Genomic DNA, 17,733 nt, shown 5'->3' on the forward strand with positions numbered 1-17,733 from the left:
AAACTCACATTTGCGAGGGAAGGCTGGCCTGGGCTAGTTCGCATTTGCGACCCAGCCCTAGCATTTACGAACTCGTATTTGCGACCCAGGCTTCGTAAATGCGAAGCCTGCAGGCCTGCACTAGAACAGCTGAAACCTGCAATTTTTCCAAGTCCAATTCTACTCCGTGGCCTATCCAAAACTCACCCGAACCCTTGGGGCTCTAAACAAACATGCACACCAACCTAAAAACATCATACGGACTCGCTCATACATTCAAATCACCAAAATAATATTGACAACTATGAATTTAGTATCAAAATCATGAAATTTTCTAAGAACTTCTAATTTTCCAATTTTCTCAAATACGGTTCGATTCACATCGTTTCAAGTCCGTTTCTTACTAAAATTAACAGACTCATCTTAAATCACATATAAGACCTATACCGAGCTTCAGAACCAAAATACGGGCCCGATACCAATGGTTTCAAACATAAATTCTCTTCTTTACTTTCATAATTAATTCAGCAAAATAACTTCTTTCAAAAATTTATTTCTCGGGCTTGGGACCTTAGAATTCGATTCCGGGCATACGCCCAAGTCCCATATTTTCCTACGGACCCTCCGGGACCATCAAATCACGGGTCCGGGTCCGTTTACCCAAAATATTGACCAAAGTCAATTTAATTCATTCTAAAGTCAAAATTTATCATTTTTCACATATTTTTACATATTGGCTTTCCGGCTACGTGCCCGGACTATGCATGCAAATCGAGGTAAGACATAAAGAGGTTTTTAAGGCCTTGAGGTCATCACATTCTCCACCTCTAAAACAATCGTTCGTCCTCGAACGGACAAAAGAAGGAAGTACTTGAGTCGGGGAAAATATAGGGATGACGGCTCTGCATATCGGACTCGGACTCCCAAGTCGATGCCTCAACAGGCTTAACTCTCCACTAAACACGAACAAAAGGAAAACTCATCGATCTCAATTGACGAACCTGCTGGTCTAGAATAGCAACCGGCTCCTCCTCGTAAGACAAGTCCTTGTCCAATTGGACAATGCTAAAATCTAACACGTGGGATGGATCACCGTGATACTTCCGGAACATGGACACATGAAACACTGGATGCACGGCTGATAAGCTCAGTGGCAATGCAAGTCTGTAAGCCACCTCTCCCACTCGATCAAAAATCTCAAACGGGCCAGTGAACCTAGGGCTAAGCTTGCCCTTCTTCCCAAATCTCATCACGCCCTTCATAGGCGACACTCAAAGCAATACCCGCTCACCGACCATGAATGCCAAATCATGAACCTTACGGTCGGCATAACTCTTTTGCATGGACTGAGCTGTACGAAGCCTATCTTGAATAATCCTGACCTTGTCCAAGACATCCTGTACTAGATCCGTACCCAACAACCGAGCCTCTTCCGGCTCAAACCATCCAACCGGCGACTGACACCACCTACTATACAAAGCCTCATAAGGAGCCATCTAGATACCCGACTGGCAGCTATTGTTGTAAGCAAACTCCGCTAAAGGCAAAAACTGATCCCACGAGCCTCCAAAGTCAATGACACAAGCTCGGAGCATATCCTCCAAAATCTGAATGGTCCACTCGGACTGCCCGTCCGTTTAAGGATGAAATGCTATGCTCAACTCAACCCGTATGCCCAACTCTCGCTGAACTGCTCTCCAAAAGTGTGAGGTAAACTGCATGCCTTGGTCCGAAATGATAGACATGGGCACACCATGAAGACGAACAGTCTCCCGGATATAGATCTCAGCTAACCTCTCAGACGAATAAGAGACTGCCACAAAAATGAAATGTGCTGACTTGGTCAGCCTATCAACAATAACCCACACTGCATTGAACTTCCTCTGAGTCCATGGGAGTCCAATAGCGAAGTCCATAGTGATACGCTCCCACTTCCACTCAGGAATCTCGATCTTCTGGAACAAACCACCGGGCCTCTGATGCTCGTCCTTAACCTTCTGACAATTCAAACATCGAGCCATATATGCAATGATATCCTTCTTCATTCTTCTCCACCAATAATGCTGCCGCAAATCCTGATACATCTTTGCGGCGCCCAGATGAATAGAGTACCGGGAACTATAGGCATTTTCTAAAATCAACTCTCAGAGTCCATCCACATTAGGCACACAAACTCGACCCTGCAATCTAAAAACTCCATCATCTCCTAAGGTAACCTGCTTGGCACCTCTGTGCTGCACCGTGTCTCTAAGGACACACAAATAGGGATCATCATACTATCGATCTCGGATACGCTCCAATAAAGAAGAACGAGCGACTGTGCAAGCTAACACATGACTGGGCTTAGAAACATCCAACCTCACGAACAAATTGGCCAAAACCTGAACATCCAAAGTAAGCGGCCTCTTACCGACCGGAATATAAGTGAGACTGCCCATACTGGCTGACTTCCTACTCAAAGCATCGGCCACCACATTGGCCTTTCCAGGATGATATAAGATGGTGATATCATAGTCCTTTAATAGCTCCAACCATCTTCTCTGCCTCAAATTTAGCTCCTTCTGCTTGAACAAATACTGCAGACTCTTGTGGTCCATGAACACCTCATATCCCACTCCATACAGATAATGCCTCCAAATCTTCAACGCGTGAACAATGGCTGCTAACTCCAAATCATGAACCAGATAGTTCTTCTCATGAATCTTCAAGTGATGCGAAGCGTAATCAATGACCTTTCCATCCTGCATCAACACTGCACCAAGTCCAATATGAGATGCATCATAGTAAACCGTATATGGCCCTGAAACTGTGGGCAAAACCAATACCGGTGCTGTAGTCAGAGCTGTCTTGAGCTTCTGAAAGCTTGCCTCACACTCATCTGACCATCTGAACTAGGCCCCTTTCTGGGTCAACCTAGTCATCAGGGCTGTAATAGATGAAAACCTCCCACAAACCGATGATAATAGCCTGCCAACCCCAAGAAACTCCAAATCTCTGTAGTTGATGCTGGTCTAGGCCAGTTCTTGACTGCCTCAATCTTCTTCGGATCAACTTGAAAACCCTCTGCTGATACAACATGACCCAAGAATGCAACTGAACTCAACCAAAACTCACACTTCGAAAACTTGGCATACAACTGACTATCCCTTAGAGTCTGAAGAACCACTCTAAGATGCTACTCGTGCTTTTCCCGGCTGCAGGAATAGATCAAAATATCATCAATAAAGACTATCACTAATGAATCCAAGTAAGGTCTGAACACCCGGTTAATCAAATCCATAAAAGCTGATGGGGCATTTGTCAACCCGAATGACATCACCAAGAACTCATAATGCCCGTACCGAGTGCGAAAAACGGTCTTAGGGACATCGGATGCCCTAATCCTCATTTGATGGTAGCTAGATCTCAAGTCAATCTTTGAAAATACCTTGGCACCCTGAAGATGATCAAACAAATCATCAATCCTCGGCAATGGATACTTATTCTTGATTGTAACCTTATTCAACTGCCGGTAATTAATACACATTCTCATCGATCCTTCCTTCTTCTTAACAAACTGTACAACAAAAGTAACCATCCTATGAAAGCTTCAGGAAGAGGTGGAGCTTACCAACTCACAGCTGAACCCTGAAATCCTAGCAGAGGGGTTGATCAGAGTTTCTACCTGGACCTGCATGCACGAAACAAAAATGCAGTGTCCCCAGGCAACAGGACATCAGTACGAATAAAAATATATTGGTATGTAAGGAAGAAAGTAGAATCATATATAGTTGATGTAAAAAAAAGTAATAACTCATTAGGAAGTGACCCCAACAACATCAAGGCCAAGTCACCATCATCAAAAGCTGCATCCATATTTTGCAAATCTGTGACTAACTTATTGAAACTGGCGATATGTTCATTCATCGTGGTACCGGGAACATAGGTGAAGCGAAACAGTCTCTTCTTCATGTACAATTTATTTTGACAATTTTTCTTCAAATAATTATCCTCCAGTGCTTTCCATAATTTACTTGCAGAAGTTTCCTTTATGTATGGATATTTCTGCTCTCTACCAAGGTAGAATCGAACGGTACCGCAAGCAACACAGTTGATAATTCTCCAATCTTCTTCTCCAATAACATCTGGTCTTTTTTCTTAAATGGCAAGATCTAGCCCTAGTTGAAAAACGACATCTAGAACCTCGCCTTGCCACATCCTAAAATGTCCTGACTACCACCTGACACTGAAACTCTGATAGCCTCCATTGCCGACATCCAACCGCATAGTAATCAAATATGCATGGTATGCTCGTGGAATTGTATGTCGTGAATACATATATATTGATGCAAATGCATGACATACCCAACCAAATGCTAGCAATGGAGGTCTCTCTCGGTAGCTAACCGGTATCATATTGCCAACCTGTAGCCATCTGTATAATATATATAGTTTTTCAGGCAAATAGGCCCCTTACCTCCGATTATAGCTCGAAGTCCATGCATAATATGCCATGTATGATATGAACTTTTAATGCACATAATAGGCCATAACAAGAACTTAGCCAATTTTGGCTCATTGGTACTCTTATTCTCATAATCTCATAATCACCTTCGTATAACATATAATTGTCTCGTGGAACCTTATATGTTTTTTTTTTGAATAATCTTGAAAACTTAACTCGACTTTTAGAAAGATAACTTAACTCTGAAGATGTTCATAAAAAGCTTAAGGTGCTTCACTCAGTCCATATACCTGATTTCTTGATATTTAGTAAAAGAAAGTATTTCAAAAATCAAGTGTTTTAGTAGTTTAAACATAAAAACTATATTTAAGATTTTTGGAAATCGACGTGTCACTTAGAGATTTTAAATACACTTTAACAAGGAAGAAGGACTGATCGCAAATACTAAATACCTTTATTTTTTTTAGTCACACAACCCAAAGACGAATAAGAATTCATATATATAGACATATAGTTAAGAAAGCTGATAAAATGACATATATAGATGTCGAATACCCTATTTAACCAAATAAGTGGAATATCAACCTAATAGCATCATGAAAATACTTCAGCTACGATCCCAATGTCTTTCATAGAAGGTCTTTCTAGCAATAGAATAGTAAAATATCACATTTGACGTCTTGGGAATTTCTCAGAATTCGTGCTAAAAGGAAGGACAGAGCTTAGCCTTAACATACCTTTCCAACGAACGTCTGAATGCCTGTAATTCCTTCACAAAAAGTGTTCCTTACGTCCTAAGCTTTGCAAACAATATATATATGCAGCATATACGCACCTATAAACAATTCATAATTGAGTTTAAATCAACAGATTTTCCATATGACCCTAACTTGACGAAACGTCCGTAGAACTTTGTAAAAATGATCATAAAAGTATCCCAAGATGATTACCTTGGCAAACCAAGTATAAATCCTGAAGAATCAGCAAGAACAAAAAATTCCTACCTTCCAAGAATAGCTCCAAACACAACTAATAGAAGGGGGAAACGACTGCAAAGCGTAGAGATTGCGTTTCTAGGCACGGGGGCAAACTTTAACGATAGAAATCATTAAAAATGCGCCTTAATCCCTCAAGAACACCATGGAACCTTCTCTTAAGCTTGATCACTATTTTGGGACTAAAATGAAATGTTTTAAGGTCTTAAAAGTCGAATTTGCCGACTTATACCTCTTGTTTGACCCGACCCGGTTCGCGTCCCGGTTTCAGCCCGGATAGTCCGCGGTAAAATAATAATAACTTTTTACTTCGATGTCGGTTTGATGTGAGGTTTTTTTGGTCCTGAACTAGACTCGTAGATCTTCGATTCGGTAGGTTGTGGATTCCATAACTATTTATATATTGGGAGAAATGGTCTAATACATTTGACTCCAAAGTTTAGAAAATTTATTAGAGAAATTTACGATAACTTTTTTCGACCTTTATTTCGCAACTTGCTTGACTCCAAAACTTAACATGTGACCAATGTGATATTATAATACCTCATAACACATTATTATGAGCATATTAGACACTCTTAATCTTATCCCACAGGTGCAAGTTAACTTAAACCTTCCGAACGTGCGGGGTGCTACCCGAGCCATTTCTTTAACCACGAACCTTTGTTTAAGGGATTCCTTTGACCTAAAGCTTTAGTTTAGTTCCTTGATATTACCACACATTTTCAGTCTTATTCTCCCAATGTTCTATACCCAATCATATATACCTAATATAACCATGCCACGCTACGTATATTACGTAAGAGAAGAGAGAAATAAAACACATGGGGTCTCACAGTATCCCCCCCTTAAGAACATTCGTCCGCGAATGGGTCAAGTCAATTCCTTGGTTTCATTTCTTTTCCGCTAATACGTTATTTGCGAGGCTATATTTGTTACATTTGCAAAGCATAAATCAAATTCTGAAGATTTTAACTACTAGGCTTCGTATAACTATCTCGCAATAAGAAATTTAAATTGCACTTTCAAGTCATTTAAAATCCAATTAAGTTGCTGTAAAGAAATAATTGCCAATTATTTAAATGCGACTCACCTTAAGTCGTAAATAGGTGGGGGTACTTCTTCCTCATTTCCTCCTCAGCTTTCCAGGTCATTTCCTCGATGTTGTTATTTCGCCATAACACTTTCACGGAAGCCACTTCTTTAGTTCAAAGCTTTCTTACCTGCCGATCTAAAATAGCTACTGGTACCTCTGCAAAAGATAAGTCTTCAGCAATGTGAATATCCTCAATGGGCGTAATACGTGAAGGATCTCCAATTAACTTCCGCAACATAGATACATGAAACACAGGATGGACTGCTTCCAATTCTGAAGGCAAATCAAGCTCGTACGCCACCCTACCAATCCTCCGAATAATCTTATACGGTCCTGTTGATACCCAAATTTCCCTATATATTTTTTAATATGAAAATACCTTCAAAATAGAATGTATATGCATATATAAGTATGTCCAAGTATTTTATTATTTTTCCTTAAATTTTAAAGGTTTTTAAACCAATTTATTTCTCTATTTTTTATTCATAAAACCCAATAATTATTTCCAAAATTATTATTTTTGGTAATTCGTTTATTGGAATTTTACATTTATGGTAAAATATAGCCAAGGGAATTTTTGCATATTTTTACAAACTTATTTAGTATTTTTAAAGGCTAAATTGTATAATTACGATATTAGCCTCCTTTAGGATTTAATTACGTTTATGTTCATGAATATTAGGTCCAATATTTTTAAATTGATAATTATATGTCATAAATTGTTTTAGTACTTTTAATTTATTTTCAAAAGTTAATTTTCTATTTTTATAAAATAAATAGGGAAAAATGGCTATTTAGAATCTAGCCAGATTTCATTTCAATTATAACTCAAAATTGACCCCAATTTGAACCCAACTTCCCCTGTACCAATTCCTTTTAAATACGACACTTTACCCATTTAAATGACCCAACCCAGACTCCCCACCTAACCCCTTTAATCCCAGTCGTTGATCGTTTATATCAACGGCTCCCATTACCCCTTTCCTTTTTAATCCAAACGACCCCTTCACCCTACCTCATTCCTCACAAACTGCTGCCTCTGAATGCCTCTTCTCTCTCAACTCTCTCAAAAACTCCTACAAACCCTAGCCGCCGCCATAAAGCTACACCCTAATACACCTTGATACCTACCTAATCCATGGCCTTCCGTGGTCATTTGAGGCTTGTACTAACCTTCCATGACTTCTATGTGTTTGGTTCTATGGTTTCACGACTAGACTTCGAAGGCGTTTGGTCCGGTCCTTGATCGACTGGTGTTCATGGCCTTTCTCTGACCATCCACGACCTTTTCCGGCCATTCATGGCCTTTTGAGGTGGGTCCTTGACCTTTTCTGATTAGATCGTTAACTTCCAAGATATTTCTCATTTATTTTGGGTTTCCTGAAACCCTAATCTCTAAGATCTTTCAATTTTTTTCAGACCTACCTTAGATCTGTGCTTACCATGAGCTTTTAAGCATTTCTTCTCGAAGGTTCTTTAACTTTGCCTTCAAAACGACTCTTTATCTTTTCCGATTAGGTTTTTTCTTTTAAGTTATTTCAAAAAATATCTTCTCTAATTTTAACATGTTTCTGATCTTGCTATGTTTTGCTCATGTTGTTCTTTTATCTGAATTAGCATGTTTAAAACCCTAATTTCTTTTGGGCCTCAATCGAGTTCTTGAAGCTGTTTATTAGATGTGTACATGTTTGTTTAAGTTCTTGGTTGATTCATCTGTTTACCCTCTTTTGAACTCGTTTGTTGTGGAAAACTCTAGGTATTTGGGTATGGAATTATTGTCTGAACACTTGACTCGATTGAAAGTTCTTGTTTCAGACACTCTTTTCTTATGTGACTTATCTGATTTTTACTATCTTTCTAACTCAACTTTTGTCGAAAACCCTAACCTCTCAAAGGATTTCCTCACCTGTTGCTATGAGACCTTTGCATGTTTCTGATACTCTATTTTTTTCACTGTTGACTCAAAGTGGCTTGACCTACTTGATTACTATGCCTCGAATGTTTGCTTTACTACTGAACCCTAGCTTATTTCTACCACTACTGCATGTTTGTGATTATCTCTTTTGTTAATATGTTTGTCCTCGCATGTCTGATGACCCTGTTCACTTTTTTTATATGCTGAAGCCTCTTCTTTGATTGATCTTGGTCATGTGACTGGTTACAAAGTTTTTCTTTTATGAGCCCTAATTTCACTCGCCTGTTTGAAATTTATTGATTCTTTTCCTTTGGTGTAATATTTTGCCTTACTGAATCTTTTTCCAAAATAAACATATTTCTGTACTTAGACTCGATTGCTTACTTAATATTTTCACTACACCTTTTATGGCAATAATCAGTCAGTCTCTAAACTGATTTCCTTGCCTTATTTGAATCTGTTACTACCCGTTAAACAGTGATTCCTTAATTAAAGGGAATCACTCGGTTAATTGATTCTGACCGGAGAGTGTTTCTATATTTGTGTTAAAACTTTACTTGTTACCTTATTTCTCACCTGTTTTCAAATCTATAAATACCCTGCACCTTTTCTTCTTTCAAACGAACCACTTGAGTTCAGAGCACACACTTCACTCAAAACTCTCTCTATCTCTCTCTTTTTTTCTGTAACTGATTGGGTTGCTGCCTTGTCTAGCTGGCTGGAAGCCAAGGCTAGGCTGTGGAAAATTTGCTTACTTTTCCTTTTCTGCATTTGCTTCTTTACTAGTATGTCCTAATTAATTTTTCAGCATCAACAACAACATGTTTCTTTACTATTTCCTTCACTCTAGCCTATTTTCTGCTTGTGTTTAATCAAGTTACATTTACCAAGCATGCTGTAATCTGCCCTTCCTTTTCTGAATTAATGTATTTTTCTTATGTATGAATTCTGTCAGTCACTTATTATGACTTATGAATCCAAAACCCCCATAGCCCCTATGTTTTTGTATTCTTTGGTTGGTTTGAGGGCATGCCAGCATTAGATATTGCTGGGCATGATCCAAACCTGACCCTCCCTAGGTTCGTATGCTTCATATCCCCTCTATGTGTTGTGTTCTCTGGCTGGTTTATGAGCATGCCAGCACCAGCTATTGCTGTGCATATCCAAACCTGACCCATCTTAGGGTCACAAGCTCCCTGCAATGTATTCCCAAACCCCTGACCCCTTTGTATGAAAAATGTTGATTCTGTGTAGTGTTAGTTTTACTACTCCTGTTTTCAAATTTCCCTCACCCCCTTACTATTCTCAACCCAGTTTTAAACAAATCTCTGCCTCTGTACTTCCACTATACTCTTAAGACTTAGGTTCTGCCCCTCTTGTGTGAGCCTTGCCTTGGAACCCATGAGCTCCCTCTCAACTTGGACACATAAGGGCTGACCCTTTCACACTGCACTTATCTCTATCTGATTATGCAAACTTGGGTGTAAGCACTTCCCGGGGTCCCTCGAGACCCTTAGGGAACTTTGAAACACTCAAGTCTAAGAAAGTCTTTGGAACCAATGGCATTTGAGGTGATTTATTCCATAACTCAAAGAGGAAGTCCATAATCAGGCTCCCTCTGGTTGTAACTTCTTCTTTTGCACTTTTCTGATGTAATTTATTATTCAGTTTGTAATAATTTGTAATAACTATTAGGGTTGGCTAGTGAAAAGGGCTGGGTAATCGTGCATGCTTAACTATTAGAAGAGTAGAGGATATGCCTATAGTACTTGTTTTCTGCATGTGTAATTCAACATTTAGATATCATGCCTATAAGATCTATTGTTTTAAATTCTGCATGTTTAACTTTGCATTTAGAAAACATGCCTATAGTACTTGTTTTCCGCATGTCTAATTCTGCATTTAGATAATATGCCTATAGGATTCGTTTTAAATTCTACATGTTTATTACCACACATAGATACCATGCTCTTAGGATCTAATTGGTTACAATCTAGCATCATGTCCAATAGGTAAAAATCCGTATCGTTCAATCAGATATCATGCCTATAGGAATTAAAAAATAGCAATAATAGATATCAATGTCTATAGAATCTGAAACTAGTCTAGTTTAAAATCAACCTAACTCGTATTGTTCTGAATTAGTTTTAAACAACCTTACTCCTTTATTAATACGGTTTAGAAAGCATGCCTATAGGATCCCTAAATCGCTCGTTTAAAACTGTTACTACTTTGCTACATTCTAAATCAGTAATAGATGTCATGTTTATAGGATCCCACCCAAACACTTAGGCAAGCCTTAGGTGATAGCAACAATAAAATCAGAACCTGTTTTTATTAGTCAGTTACTGCTACAACCAGCAGGCAGGCCTGACTCCGACTTCTTATCTGAGTTATGTAATAAACTGGTCTGCCTCAACAATAAGAATTCTTCTTGCCTTATACTTTAAATTCAGACCCTAACTGTGTTTAAGTCATGATATTTATGTGCTTTGTTTGAGGAGGTATACATGGGCCTTTTAGTTGTTTACATGTTTCCCCTAATATGCAGTCCTATGTTTTTTTGTATGTCGCCTTAGCTTTTTCACCTTTTGAAACCCAAAAGTCAGCCTAATATCCCTCACCTTTAGGAATAGTAGCCCTAAGTTCCTCCGAAACTGATAGGAATGGGACGGGTAATAGCATGCAATAGTGGTCGGGACCAATCCGCGATTTAATACCTTGACGGGGTGGGAAGGGTAGATATGGATATGATGACCGGTGCGCTAATACCACATGTATCCCCTCTTCTGAGGAGTGTCATACCGGCTATCACATTGATGTGATCCATAATATAAATAAACCTAGGACCCCCTCCTTTTTATATTCTCAAATATTTTTAGAATTGCAACTTTTTTTCCAAAATCCGCCTTTTAATAATTGCTTTTTCAAACTCTTATGCGTTTAAACTTAAATCCCCTACTATTTGAGCCTATATTTGTCTATCTGCTAATTGTACAAAATTCACAAAACTATCTGGCCGGGAACCACACTAGTGGATCCTGAGGGGTGCCTAACACCTCTCCCTTAGGATAATTTCAAGCATTTACCCTATCTCTGGTTATCAAACAAACTTAGAAGTGAACCTTATAAGTGTCATAATACACCTTAAATCATTAGGTGGTGACTCTTCGAAATGCAAAATCCAGTTCCCAAAAGGAATGAGTTATCTTATGCCCATAATATCATAAACCCGATTTTCCAATGCGAAGAGGAAAAAAAGGGGTGCGACAGGTCCAACATACATGGGGATGAGCTTCCCCTTCTTTCCAAATCGCATGACACCCTTCATAAGCGATACTTTCAGGAAAACCCAATCTTCTACATGAAACTCTAAGTCTCATCGTCGAACATCTGCATAAGACTTCTGCCGACTTTGTGCTGTACGCAGCCGGTCTCTAATAAGTTTTACCTTTTCCATTGTCTGTTGGAATAAATTAGGACCTAGAAACTCTGCTTCCCCGACCTCGAACCAACCGATCGGCGACCTACACTTCCGCCCGTATAGTGCTTCTTAAGGAGCCATCTGAATACTAGCTTGGAACCTGTTATTATAAGCAAACTCAACAAGAGGTAGATGATCATTCCAACTTCCTTTAAAATCTAGCGCGCATGCACGTAACATATCCTCAACTGTTTGAATAGTACGCTCTACCTATCCATCAGTTTGCGGATGAAAAACAGTGCTAAGATTTACCTGCGTGCCTAGACCCTTCTGAAAAGATTTCTAAAAATGTGTTGTAAATTGAGCCCCTCGATCAGAGATAATAGATAATGGCACTCCGTGAAGGCGAACAATCTCTCAAATGTAAAGATTGGCATAATATTCGGCTGAATATGTCATCTTAACTGGCAGGAAATGACAAGCTCAAATTCCATGCATAATATGCCATGTATGATATGAACTTTGAATGCACATAATAGGTCATAACAAGAACTTAGCCAATCTTGGCTCATTGGTACTCTTATTCTCATAATATCATAATAACCTTTGTATCACATACAATTGTCTCGTGGAACCTTATATGTTTTTTTTAATAAGCTTGAAAACTTAACTCGACTTTTAAAAAGATAACTTAACTCTGAAGATGTTCATAAAAAGCTTAAGGTGCTTCCCTTAATCCTTATACCCGATTTCTTGATATTTAGTAGAAGAAAGTACTTCAAAAATCAAGTGTTTTAGTAGTTTAAACATAAAAATTATATTTGAGATTTTTGAAAATCGACGTGTTACTTTAGAGATTTTAAAATACACTTTAACAAGGAAGAAGGACTGATCGCAAATACTAAATGCCTTTATCTTTTTTAGTCATACAACCCAAAGGCGAATAAGAATTCATATATATAGACATATAGTTAAGAAAGCCGACAAAATGACATATATAGATGTCGAATACCCTATTTAACCGAATGAGTGGAATATCAACCTAATAGCATCATGAAATACTTCAGATATGATCCCAATGCCTTTCACAGAAGGTCTTTCTAGCAATAGAATAGTAAAATACCACATTTGACGTCTTAGGAATTTCCCAGAATTCGTGCTAAAAGGAAGGACGGAGCTTAGCCTTAACATACCTTTCCAACGAACGTCCGAATGCCTGTAGTTCCTTCACAAAAGTTGTTTCTTACGTCCTAAACTTCGTAAACACTATATATATATATATATATATATATATATATATATATATATACAACTTATACGCACCTATATACAGTTCATAATTGAGTTTAAATCGGCAAATTTGCCATATGACCCTAACTTGTCGAAACGTCCGTAGAACTTTGTAAAAACGATCATAAAGAGTCCTAAGATGATTACCTAGAAAACCCAAGTATAAAGCCTAAAGAACAGAAAATTCCTATCTTCCAAGAATAGCTCCAAACGCAGCTAATAGAAGGGGGAAACGATTGCAAAGCGTATAGATTGCGTTTCTAGGCACAAGGGCACACTTTAACGATAGAAATCGTTAAAAACGCACCTTAATAACTCAAGAATACCATGGAACCTTCTCTTCAGCTTGCTCATTGTTTTGGGACTAAAATGAAATGTTTTGAGGTCTTAAAAGTCAAATTTTCCGACTTATACCACTTGTTTGACCCGACCCGGTTCGCATCCCGATTTCAGCCCGGATAGTCGGTGGTAAAACAGTAATAACGTTTTACTCCAATGGCGGTTTGATGTGAGATGTTTTTGGTCCCAAACTAGACTCGCAGACCTTCGATTCGGTAGGTTGTGGATTCCAAACTCTTTATATATTGGGAGAAATGGTCTAATACATTTGACTCCAAAGTTTAGAAAATTTATTAGAGAAATTTACGATAACTTTTTCCGACCTTTATTTCGCAACTTGCTTGACTCCAAAACTTAACATGTGACCAGTGTAATATTATAATACCTCATAACACATTATTCTTAGCATATTAGACACTTTTAGTCTTATCCCACAGGTGCAAGTTAACTTAAACCTTCCAAACGCGCGGGGTGCTACCCGAGCCATTTCTTTAACCACGAACCTTTATTTAAGGGATTCCTTTGACCTAAAGCTTTAGTTTAGTTCCTTAATATTACCACATATTTTCAGTCTTATTCTCCTAATGTGCTATACCCAATCATATATACCTAATATAACCACGCCACGTTACGTATATTACGTAAGAAAAGAGAGAAAAAAACACATGGGGTCTCATAGTCTCCCCCCTTTAAGAACATTCATCCGTGAATGGGTCAAGTCAATTCCTTGGTTTCATTTCTTTTCCGCTAATACATTATTTGCGAGGCTATATTTGTTACATTTGCAAAGCATAAATCAAATTTTGAAGATTCCAACTACTAGGCTTCGTATAGCTATCTTGCAATAAGAAATTTAAATTGCACTTTCAAGTCATTTAAAATCCAATTAAGTTGCTGTAAAGAAATAATTGCCAATTATTTATGCGACTCACCTTAAGTCGTAAATAGGTGGGGGTACTTCTTCCTCATTTCCTCCTCAGCTTCCCAGGTCATTTCCTCGATGTCGTTATTTTTTGCCATAACACTTTCACGGAAGCCACTTCTTTAGTTCGAAGCTTTCTTACCTGCCGATCTAAAATAGCTACTAGTACCTCTGCATAAGATAAGTCTTCAACAATGTGAATATCCTCAATGGGTGTAATACGTGAAGGATCTCCAATGCACTTCCGCAACATAAGTACATGAAATATGATGGACTACTTCCAATTCTGAAGGCAAATCAAGCTCGTACGCCACCCTACCAATCCTCTGAATAATTTTATATGGTCCAACATACATGGGGCTGAGCTTCCCCTTCTTTCCAAATCGCATTCACCCTTTAAAATCATTCCAACTTCCTTTAAAATCTAGCACACATGCACGTAATATATCCTCAACTTCCTGAATAGTACGCTCTGCCTGTCCATCAGTTTGTGGATAAAAACGGTGCTAAGATTTACCTGTGTGCCTAGACCCTTCTAAAAAGATTTCCAAAAATGTGTCCCTCTATTAGAGATAATAGGTAATGGCACTCCGTGAAGGCGAACAATCTCTCGAATGTAAAGCTTGACATAATCCTCAGCTGAATATGTCATCCTAACTGGTAGGAAATGAGCAAATTTTGTAAGCCTATGAATAATTACCCAAATAGCATCATACCTCCGTGGAGGTCGAGGCAAACCAGTGATGAAGTCCATATTTATCATGTCCCATTTCCATAATGGAAGTTCAATATACTGAGTTAGGCCTCCAGGCCTCTGATGTTTGGCTTTAACTTGCTGGCAATTGGGACATTGGGCTACCATCTCCACGATATCTTTTTTCATTTCATTCCACCAATAGATTTGTCGAAGGTCCCGATACATCTATGTCGCTCCGGGGTGAACTGCATATCTAGAATAATGGGACTCCGAAAGAATCTTGGCGCGGAGCTCTCTGACTGTCGGTACACATAAGCGGCCCTGGCATCTAAGGACTCCATCTCCAGTTAGCTCAAATAAAGGTTGTCGCTGATGTGGAATACTTTCCCTCAGTTTTATAAGCTCAGGATCCTCGTGTTGTCGCTCTTTCACTTCAGTAACAAAAGAAGGTTTTGTCGTATTCTGAACGAGAATGCGTCCACCCTCTACGTCTACCAAACGCACCTGCAAACTAGTTAGCTAGCATAGATATTTGGTAATCTTCACCTTATCAACTTCAACATGGCTTAGACTGCCCATGGTCTTCCAGCTAAGGGCATCAGCAACAATATTAGCTTTGCCGGGATGATATGAAATATCAATATCATAGTCCTTTAGTAATTCTAGCCGTCTTCTTTGTCATAGGTTCAACTCCCTCTGTTTAAATAAATACTGAAGGCTCTAGTGGTCGGTGAAAACATCAATATTAACCCCATATAGATAATGCTGTCAAATCTTTAGGGCAAATGCAACTGCGGCTAACTCAAGATCGTGCGTAGGATATTTCTGTTCGTGTTTCCGCAACTGTCTGGAGGCGTATGAGATAACCTTACCATGCTGCATAAGAACACAACCTAGGCCGATTCTCTAGGCATCACAATATATAACATAACCCTCGGTGCTATCCGGAAGAGTTAAAACAGGTGCCGTCGTAAGCCTTTTCTTTAGCTCCTGAAAACTTTGTTCACATGCCTCAGTCCACTGAAACTTAGTTCCCTTATGTGTTAATGGTGCAGAGATAGAGGAAACTCCCTCCACAAACCTTCGGTAATACCCTGCCAAGCCTAAAAAGCTACAAACCTCGGTCGGATTTAAGGGCCTCAGCCAAGTCATCACAGCTTCAATCTTTTGGCCATCAACCTTGATACCATTGCCGATAATAACATGACCAAGAAAAGTTACAGAAGTTAGCCAAAATTCACATTTAGAGAATTTAGCATATAACCTGTAGTCCTGGAGAGTCTACAATACAGCTCGCAAGTGGTCCACATGCTCGATTTCCGATCGTGAATATATCAGGATGTCATCAATAAACACAATGATAAATTCATCCAAGAATAGTTTGAATACCCGGTTCATAAGATCCATAAAGGCTATTGGGGCATTTGTAATCCCGAAAGACATGACAAGGAATTTAAAATGGCCATACCTCGTCCAAAATGTTGTTTTTGGGATATCAATATCCCTGACTCGTAGCTGATGATAACCAGATCGCAAGTCGATCTTCGAAAAGCATTTGGCACCTTGTAACTAGTCGAACAAGTCATTAATCCATGGAAGATGATACTTATTCTTGATAGTGACTCTATTTAGTTGCCTGTAGTCAATACACATCCGCAAGGAGCCATCTTTCTTTCGAACAAAGAGCACCGGAGCACCCCATGGGGATGTACTTAGCCTAATAATGCCTTTATTGAGCAAGTCCTTTAGTTGTTCCTTCAATTCCCTTATCTCTGCAGGAGCCATTCCGTAGGGAGGAATGGATATAGGCTATGTATCAGGAAGCAAATCTATAGCGAAATCGATTTCCCTTTCGGGGGAATTCTTGGAAGCTCGTCAGGGAATACCGTCAGGAATTCATTCACAATAGGAACCGACTGAAGAGTCGCTGGCTCCTTATCTATATCCCTGACATAAACTAGATGGTATATACAGCCTTTAGCAATAAACTTCCGAGCCCTAAGGTATGAAATAAACTTATCCTTGGGCGTGGCTGCATTACCTTTCCATTGAAGGACATGCTCACCAGAAAAATGAAATCAGACCAATTTTGCATGACAATCAATATTAGCATAACAAGCTGCCAACCAATCCATACCCAAAATGACATCGAAATCTAGTATAACCAATTCAACTAACTTTACAGAGGTTGGACGGTCATTAATTATCACTGTACAACCTCGATAGACATGATAAGCTACAATAGAGTCACCAACTGGCATGGACACCTCAACTGACTGTGGCAACAACTCAGATATCATGTCAAGCTTACCAGCAATAAATGGAGTAATATATGAAAATGTAGAGCTGGGATCTATCAATGCATAAATAGCATGAGAATGTATTGTCAATATACCTGTGACAACATCTGGGGATGCCTCTGAATCCTGTCGACTTGTGAGTGCATAAAAGCGGTTCTGGCCACCACTAGAACTTGAGGTGTCTCCTCCACCTCTCCCCCTACCACGGACCTGAGTAGACTGTGGACCTGGTCGGGGAGCATGGACTAAGGGCGAAGAGGATGCTGTGGATCTTGAAGGTTGAGCTGGTGCACATCTGCCTAACCCCGGGCACCGGCTAATAAAATGTCATG

General features: G+C 39.1%; 1 pseudogene; it reads right to left on the reverse strand.

The window, feature by feature from the left end:
• The window catches only part of LOC104244862 (uncharacterized), a 30,395-nt pseudogene extending 13,509 nt beyond the window's left edge, over positions 1-16,886 (reverse strand).
• Positions 16,887-17,733: the final 847 nt, after the last annotated feature.

This window comes from Nicotiana sylvestris, chromosome 4 (assembly GCF_000393655.2).
Source record: "Nicotiana sylvestris chromosome 4, ASM39365v2, whole genome shotgun sequence".
In the NCBI taxonomy this organism is placed as follows: Eukaryota; Viridiplantae; Streptophyta; class Magnoliopsida; order Solanales; family Solanaceae; genus Nicotiana; species Nicotiana sylvestris.